Source organism: Clupea harengus, unplaced genomic scaffold, assembly GCF_900700415.2.
Source record: "Clupea harengus unplaced genomic scaffold, Ch_v2.0.2, whole genome shotgun sequence".
NCBI lineage: Eukaryota > Metazoa > Chordata > Actinopteri > Clupeiformes > Clupeidae > Clupea > Clupea harengus.
The window spans coordinates 12,501-21,805 of NW_024879827.1; the positions used below are offsets into that span (position 1 = coordinate 12,501).

At 48.3% G+C, this 9,305-nt stretch overlaps 1 long non-coding RNA gene across 1 annotated transcript; it reads right to left on the reverse strand.

Annotated features, from left to right (window-relative positions):
* Nucleotides 1-2,797: 2,797 nt before the first annotated feature.
* LOC122130470 lies at nucleotides 2,798-3,901 on the reverse strand. The gene is made up of 3 exons (XR_006151897.1): nucleotides 3,801-3,901; nucleotides 3,541-3,639; nucleotides 2,798-2,989 (listed from the first exon to the last, which is right to left on the reverse strand). It is a non-coding gene; the product is annotated as an uncharacterized LOC122130470 (long non-coding RNA).
* Nucleotides 3,902-9,305: the final 5,404 nt, after the last annotated feature.

Below are 9,305 nucleotides of genomic sequence, written 5' to 3' on the forward strand. Positions count from 1 at the left end.
ACTCAGCTGCTTCACTCAGCTCCTCTTCTGAAGGCCCAGAAGTGCACTGGAGTGATGAGGTGGGGATCATCAGACCCGACCTACAGCAGTGGGGGCACTCTGTCTAGAGCCTGGAGAGGAAGGCACAAGGAAGTGCTTGTGCTTCCTCTGAAGGGCCTCTGCCAGACCCAGTTGATCAGCAGTGAACGCCCTGTTCATCTTAAAGGACTTCTGTGGCTGGTCAGCGGGGGAGATGGAGAATGACACTGCTGTACTGCACTCCCAAACTCCCTTGGATCCCCTAGGGTGAAGGCTGGTGTGGGATATTTTTATATGAGTAAGACGGGATTTGCCAGGTAACTCATTTAATTAAGTTTGAGGGTTTAATGTGGATTAGTCACACATAGTATACAAGATGACCGTTGAGATTTCAAATAAGGGGGTGTGGACCTAAGGGAAATAATGGGTGGGTTATTAGATACAGTGTAAGTCTTCTGATTTGATTAGGGTCAGGTGGGAGGTCAGGTTTAATTGGTCAAAGGGGTCAGCCAACCAGGGCTGTGGTGGGAGTGTTCGATTGACTTTTAAATACAGGGGCGCAGGAATTATTTGTCAGATTGCCTCCGGAGTCCATCTCTATTGCTGTTTAAATTATGCAATAAGTTCGTCTTGAAGAACTCTACATCTGCTGTTCAACTACTGTTTGCTGAGACCGCTTGGCGATGTGTTTAGACAGTGTGTGTGTGTGTGTGTTCCTTTATGTGAGGAGTAACTGGGCCCAAATCCTGAATCTGACTAATGGTGTTGTGCTGTGGTGTACATCTCCTGATGTCCTTTTGAGCATCTTAAACCCCGATTTACTACAACTCCAGAAGACTGAACATGCAGGTTTGAACCTAGTGCTTCTGTGTGTCTGTGTGTGTGTGTGTGTGTAACACACCCTAAAAGGGAGGTTGAGGCTCGGACGCAAAGCTCAGAATACGTGCAAGAGAAATCAGAACACCGTTCTTAATAATAAAAGAGATTTATTTAGCGACTCCAGGGAATTGATAATAAATATAAAACATTAAAATGCGCTTCCTAAAAGTAGTGCCAGCACTCAAAGTTCAAATGTCTGTCTGGGTGTCCAGGTAGGTTCGTATGGTTTCAGCACCGTGCGCGTCAGTCTCGTTTTCCCGGGACACGGCCAAGCCAGACGCTCTTCTGGTTCTCTGATTCTCATTCACACACACGACACAGCTTGGACAGGGTCAATGGCCGGCAGTCCGCAAGCAACTCTCCTCTGGTCCAACCTTAATACATGGACACAGCGTCAGACAATACTGTATTACAATTAAATGAAACCCAGAGAAAGTATAGAGCCCACACCAAAGAATATCGCGATCACCAACCTTAATACATGGACACAGCGTCAGACAATACTGTCAGTAGCTTGTGGACACGGGTATAAATAGGAACATTGTGATGGGAAACACCTAAGGATGGGAGTGGCATAATGCTAGGCTGTTAGGGATTTATTTCACCCTTTTTAGGACTGTAATTAACCTCAGAATTAAGACACACAACCAAGAATATAATAAATAATTGACTTTTACTCTGTCAGAGAGGAGTGAATGGTGTTAGACCGCTTCTTCAACCTACACTCCTCCAAAGAGGAATGGAGTGCTTTCAGAACGCTGTTCAACCCATCACTGCCTTCTCTGGTAAAAAGAAACAGACTTTATGCAGAGACAATATCACAGAACAAAGACATGACACTCCCATCTTGTACCATCCCGTCCTGGGTTCCAAAGATAAGAATGTTTACCTAAGACCCTCAAAAACCCTGACTCTACAAAAATAAATCAGTCTTAACCTAAACATTTCATGACACCTCTAAATTCCAAGCTTCTCTTCCCACAGTTTCAAACTTCCTTTCACAGAACAATGGAAAGAGCTTAGTCCTCAATTTAACTAACTAACTAATATCAAACTAAAACACATCATGATAATAATTAAAAAGAAACATTTCTTTCACATAGGCACCTGTGCTTAATTAGTGATCATGCTACACACGTGCGGTAGAAAAGGTTTGTGCTCAGTGCTCATTTAAAGTGTGCCAATCACCACTACACTCATGTGAAACACTACACACCACTCAGAACACACCGTGAATCACTGCAAACAACCCTCAGGCCCAAAACACCATGTTACATGTGTGTGTGTGTGTGTGTGTGTGTGTGTGTGTGTGTGTGTGTGTGTGTTTGTGTGTGTGTGTGTGTGTTTACTACAACTCCAGAAGACTGAACATGCAGGTTTGAGCCCACTGCTTCTGTGTGAGCTGGAATGAGGGTGAGGTTTAGAGTGGAGACTGCATTGGAATCGGCTGATCTATCTACCTATGTATCAATCAATTAATCTGTCTGCCTGTCTGTCTGTCGTGTGATGTCCTCCTAATGCCCACAGTTAGCTGAAAAGCTCTGACGCCACCTGCGATCATTTCACTTCATGATCTTCATAAGTTTTGTTTTCAAACCCTCAGCACTTTTCCAGACTGTGGTTTCTATCTGACTGGCACTAATATGTTCTTTGCTGTCAGTGTCTGAAGCCGATGAGGATAATTGGATATGGCAACACAACACAAAAGCATGTATTTGAAACATGATGTAAAACATGAGGTGAATGCAGTGTCATCATCCAAAAATACACTATTACATTTTATTTGGGTCACAAATTGATTACATAAACATGATTCAGCTTTAGTCTCGTTGTATTGGTTATGTGAAACATATTATTGGTTATATTAAACAGTATGATTTACTTCTCTTTATCAGCAGGATGTGATGTCGATACAGCCACACAAACTATTACACAAACAAAACTAGAATTACACTTTAACACCAATTAACAGGTGACACCTTTTCCTCAATTAAGTTCAAAATAAAGCCAGTGTCTTCACATAAAGTCATGTAGACCATTCTGGGTTCTCCATGTTAATTCAGTTCTTGAAGTTCAATGGCTGGGGGATCCTCTGTGGAATGACAGAAAAGTTGAATACAATTTCAGAATCACTGAATTCCATCGAGTAGAAGCACCAAGTGAGCCAAATGTTTCACTGAAGCACTCTGATATCTTTGCTCCTCTCTTAAACACAAACTAATGTTTCACTCAAGCAGTCTGATATCTTTGCTTATCTCTTAAACACAAACTAATGTTTCACTCAAGCAGTCTGATATCTTTGCTTATCTCTTAAACACAAACTAATGTTTCACTGAATTAGTACAATATCTTAGCTTATCTCTTAAACACAAACTAAAGATTATCCAAACAAACGTCGATCAGAAAAGGAGTCTGATTTTTACAGAACTTTTCCATGTCAGCAGCATGAAGTGTGTGTGTGTCACTCATGAAGTGTCTGTGTGTCACTCATGAAGTGTGTGTGTGTGTGTCCCTCATGAAGTGTGTGTGTGTGTGTCACTCATGAAGTGTGTGTGTGTCCCTCAAGAAGTGTGTGTGTGTCCCTCATGAAGTGTGTGTGTGTGTGTCACTCATGAAGTGTGTGTGTGTGTGTGTCACTCTCACCTCTACACGTCTGCTTCCTCCTTCTCACTAAATGAACAGTTGCAATGAGCCCAGGCAGAATCAGCACTATGAAGAAGATGGGGAGTCTGATGGCAATCTCTGGAGTACACAGATAGAAGATGCTCACACAGACACACACACACACACACAGACACACAGACACACAGAGACACAGAGACAAGATGGGACAAACACACACAATTTGAAGAACTGTAGCACAATTAATAGAGACTGAGAGGATCATGGTCTTCATGCTGTACCTGATGGGCCTGAGGTTGAGTTTGAGGAAGCAGTGGAGACAGTTTTCATTCGGGGAGAGGATTCCAATACAGAGGGAGAGGAAGTTGTGGATTTGACACCTGTGTGATTAAACAATGTACACATGTAACCAGAGGTGTAAAGTAACGAATTACATTTACTCACGTTACTGTAATTGAGTAGTTTTTTTGTGTACTTTGTAATTTTTAAGTAGTTTTTGAAATCGGTAATTTTACTTTTACTTAAGTAGATTTTGACTGAAGTATTGTACTTCGCTACATTGGAAATTACATCCGTTACTGAGTAAAAAAAAAACACAGTTCAAGAAAGGAAACCGAAAGGCGGGAATCGCGCACGACAATTCTCATTGCAGTGGTGGATGCTGCATAGAGAGGATGATAGAGTCTATGCAAGCCGCCGGTGTCGAGTCACGAGAGATAGAGATGGAGGAAGATGATAGTGCGGACTACCAACAAGCTGCGGACGACCAACAAGCTGAAGCACCGAACTTTCCGCAAGTTAAAATGAAAGAAGATGAAGAAACCCCGTATCCACAACTCAGCAAGCAGTTTGCCTTCCAACCTAAAAGAGGCAACAGCTATATAATGCTGTGTAAGCTGTGCCTGCCCCGCCAGATAGAATTTTCTGCTTATAAAAATGAATCTTCAAATCTGCGCAAGCATGTGTTGGTAAGTCAGTATTTGTCCCTTCCCATTAGTAGTTCAGACAGCGTTTTTGTTGTTTATTAGCTTTGCTACAATAAGCAAAATATACGTGTCATGGCACTTGTAGCCTCATTTTGGCTAGCACTTGCAACCACCCTGAGTATGCTAACGTCAACTAGCTAGCTAGCTAGGCTAGCTATACACTCATGTACCCATCCTTCTGTTAACAGCCGTCATCCAATAGACTAATTGTTAAAAAGGCTGCTTCACCAGCTGCATCCAGCTGTGCACCCCCACTGTGCCGGCCACTCACGGGACCTGGGGTCCATGAAAGGTCAGCCTATCAGTTGATCCCAGAGTTCCGTGGGGCTCGTGCACAGTGGAATTTCACTGACCATTTGGCCACTTCAACAGTTTCAAGACAGTTTCAAGGCCCCCGTCATCTCTCCACTATATAAGGCCGACCCTCCTCTGGCCAAGTTGTGGGTCAAGTCAAGCGGAGTTGGAGAAGTCCTCTTCAAGGAGCACATCGGACAATTCAATTCATTCAAAGACATTCGCGATCATTTGCCGTGCGTCGTTCAAGAATGTAAGTGTTGTTATATGTATCATTTAGCTCTGTAGTCCGTTCAGTTTCATTGTAAATTAGTATCTGTTATTTACAGTCATCATTATCATCTGTAGCATCCACATTTCACCCCGAGGCCAGTTCAACCAGTTACTTTTGTTACGGAGATATGGAATGTTCGCCGTTACACGGCACGGTATTTTAAGGGACAGATCCGTATTTACAGTATAGCCGTAACATTCATATTGTATATATTATATTCATTCATCTTGTATATAATGGTTCATCTTTATTGTATTTAATTGTATATATTTGTCATTTGTGATGTTTAATAGAAACCACGGATTCATGTCTATCATTTCACGGATTATATCAGTCTGTTCACGGATTCAAATGTGGATATAAGTCCCTTTACACGGGATAATTATATTCACGGGCATCATTCATTCACCAACCACTTCATGTCTTAACTGAGTGTGTGTGTGTGGAAATAAATCAATCATCATTGGAACATTGGCATCCGTTCTTGTTCTAACCGGACAGACCTGTGGCGATTGTCACCTATTTCAAGTACACCAGCATATAGTCCTTTTGGGTTTCATTCCATCACTATCACCCTATTTTATATGGTCCTTCGAGCCGGAGATTACAATTACCACAGTAAGGATGTCAATGCCAAGAGACAACACTCGTGCTCGCCGTGATGGTCATCAGCCCCGCTGCTTGGATGACTACTCGGTGAAGCTCTCGAGGCCTCATCCACTTCAAACACACGCACTCCCAGACCAAGCCGTTGGTGGAGCCATCAGTCCCAGCCATGTGGACGCTCTAGCACCACCTGCTGGACAGAAGCAGTCAAGCCCACTCCCAGAGGCATTCCTCTCAGCTCTCAGGGAGATGCGGGAGGACAATCAGCAATTAAGGCTTGATATGCAGCAAATTGTCCAAGCCCTCTCACCACGTGCATCAGAGGCACCACCAGCTCCAACCACCAGCTTCGCTGCCGCATCCAGAGGACGACCCCACGTCGCAGACAGTGGGGTATCCTATTCAAGGCTTCCCTTCCCGGATTTCTCATCCACGCCGCTGACAACCAGGCAGCCCTTCCTTCAGCCAGTGGATGACCTGCAAGGTGTGCCGTGGACTACGTCTCATCATTCTCAGCTGGTGGTCCAACCAGATGATGACACGTCTCCGTGGCAGGTGCCACGCCCACATCATCCACCTCAACAGTTTGTGGCTGAGCTGACTGATCATATGCGGAGCATGCATATGCGTCCAGAGCACAGCCCAGCTGCTCACGCACGCCATCTCAGGTACCAACACCGCAGTACATGGTGCCATTCACTCCTCGCACCTCATCAGCTCGTCCTTACAACCCAGCATCATACCCGGTTGCTGGACTGAGGCCACTGGGGCAGGGTCCCTACGACGGGCCACCTACTCCTCCCCGACGAGAGAGCACCTACAGAGGACCAAAGCCTCACATCCCGTGCTTCACAGATGAAGACCCCCGCCAGTTTGCCCGCCTGAAGCTGGCATTGGAGAACATCCTGCCTGCGGATGCGACTGAGCGGTTCAAGTACCAGATCCTGGTCGACCACCTGAAGCTGGAGGATGCTCTGCTGATAGCAGACTCCTACTGCAACAGCCGGTATCCTTACCAACACCATGGCATCACTCACCGAGCTGTATGGCCAGCCACACAGGCTGGCTCTGCAGCGCATCAACGAGGTCCTTGCTGAATCTCCAGTCAAGAGCGGTGACAGCAGGGGGTTCCGCCTGTTCGCACTAAAGGTGCGGGCCCTTGTGGGGATGTTGGACCAGCTGGGGAAAGAAGGGCGAACAGAACTGGAGTGTGGGTCACATGTGTCACGACTGCTGTCAAAGCTTCCACATGACTGCGCATCCAGTTCAAACGCTACATCGACCCCATTCGGACACCAATCCCCACACTGCTGGACTTTTCTTACTGGCTGGAGAAGGAGGTCCGTGTTCAGCAGGATGAGGTGCCATTCATCCACTCCAGAGCACCGCTGGAAGAGCCACCTGACCGCCAGAAAGGCGCCAGGTCGAATCAGAGCCCAGCCGTGCACTTCCACCACTGTCCTGCTTGGGTGTGACTCACCTGTTAAGGCAGTCGAGCCCACCAAGACAGCACAGCCCTCACCACGGAAGCAGAGCAGCCCCAGAAGTACTGTCCGTTCTGCAACACAGCCAGCACTACTTCAACCAGTGCACAGCCTTCAGAGTGCTGTCAAAGGATCAGAAGGTCAGCTGGATCAGAAGGGAAACGGTGCTGGAGGTGTGGGAGATCATCCAACAGTGCAGTGCTACCTCAAGGCCAGATGTCAGACATGCAATCTGACGCATCTGGAAGTGCTGCACGAGGTGAACGCCAGACCAGGAGAAGCCAGCCCCCGCCATTCATCAGCCAGTGACGTACTACCTTGATCCTGCCAGGAGGGGTAGTAGTGTGCTGCTGAAGCTGGTGAAGGTGTGCCTGTACAATGGCAACAGGAAGATGGAGACGTACGCCATCTTGGACGACGGTTCCGAGCGCACAATGCTGCTCACAGTGCTGCTCAGGAACTGGGTCTTCAAGGACGGAAGGAGGATCTGGCACTCGGACTATCCGTCAGGACGGCAGTCTGTGCCAGGGAGGTCAGTTTCCTTTTCCGTGGCATCAGCCAGTCACCTCAGAAGCGGTTCAGGATAGAGCAAGCTTTCACCGCATCAGAGCTTGGCTCTCTACCCACTCATACCCGCTCAAAGCCCTGCAGAAGGCCTATCATCACCTCAGAGGTCTGCCCCTGCAGTCATTCAGTCAGGCCCAACCACTGCTCCTCATCGGGTCTGACTACCCTCATCTCATCACCCCAGTTGAGCGAGTGCACCTAGGCCCACCAGGTGGACCGGCTGCACTGAACACACGCCTGGGTTGGACACTGCAAGGCCCGTTCAAGGTACCCCTGCATCAGTCCTCCACCCCTCAGTGTCTACTCACTGGGACTCATCCTCCAACAGTTGAGCTGCCTCATCACATGGCTCAGCCCTGGCAGATGGATGTCTTGCCCTCCCCGAATGTGAAGCTCATCACACGGTCAAAGCAGGACACAGCCACTGTCAGGTCACAGGAGGAGAAGACAGTCAGAGTGAAGGTGGATCGCCTGCCTCATCAAGCACTCCAACAGTCCGTCCTTGGTCCCCGGTGTGGCACTGGGAAACGGCTGCGTCAGGAGTCCATCCGTGCAGAGGCACGGAGCAGCAAAGGCACAAGGAAGAAGCCTTCCCGTCAGCAGGAAGAGACGGGTCAGCTTCACGAGCCTGCTGACCTGCGGAAGTCATCTTCTGTGGTAACGTCTCTGTGACCTCTGCTCAGTCTCTTCCAGATCCCGGAGGTTTCAGCAGCTACCAAGAGCTGCTGGAGGCCTCTATCAGAGCATGTCATGGGGCGGCCACGCCCACAGACCCCGCAGCAGAGGACGTCAGGCAAGCTGAGCTTGCTCTCCTCCGGACAGTTCAGAGAGACTGCTTCCCGGAGGAATTCATTCTTCTTTCCACAGGGAAACCTGTCCTGCAGCCAGCAGACTGCTCACCTTGGCTCCTGAGTTCGACTCAGGGGTCCAACTGATCCGTGTGGGGGGCGGCTCCGCAGGTGCGAGTCCCTGGAGGAGACACCTTGCACCCCATAGTGCTGGATCCTCATCACCCCATCACCAAGCTCATATCCAGATGGTGACAGCCGGCTCATGCATCCAGGCCCGGACAGGGTGTTTGCTGAGCTACGGCGACGGTTCTGGATATTGAGGGGGAGAGAGGCCGTCAGGAAGCACCAGCACGGCTGTGCTGAGTGCCGAAGATGGCACAGCAACCAGTCATCCCCAGTATGGCTGACCTTCACCCATCCAGCTTGCGGCTTTCCAAGCCCGCATTGCATTCTGTTTCCACAGGTGTGGCTGTTTCCTCATCAGCACACGGACGGCGCAGATCCAGGTCGAGGACCGGACCTACACGCGGCCCGCTGCAATCCGTCTCCCATCATTCCTGCAGGATGCAACTGGCTCATTGCAGGAAAACACCTTTGCTACGCAAAGTTGAGGGCGGCTGTTAAAAAGGCCACCAGCTGCATCCAGCTGTGCACCCCCTGTGCCGGCCACTCACGGGACCTGGGGTCCATGAAAGGTCAGCCTATCAGTTGATCCCAGAGTTCCGTGGGGCTCGTGCACAGTGGAATTTCACTGACCATTTGGCCACTTCAACAGTTTCAAACA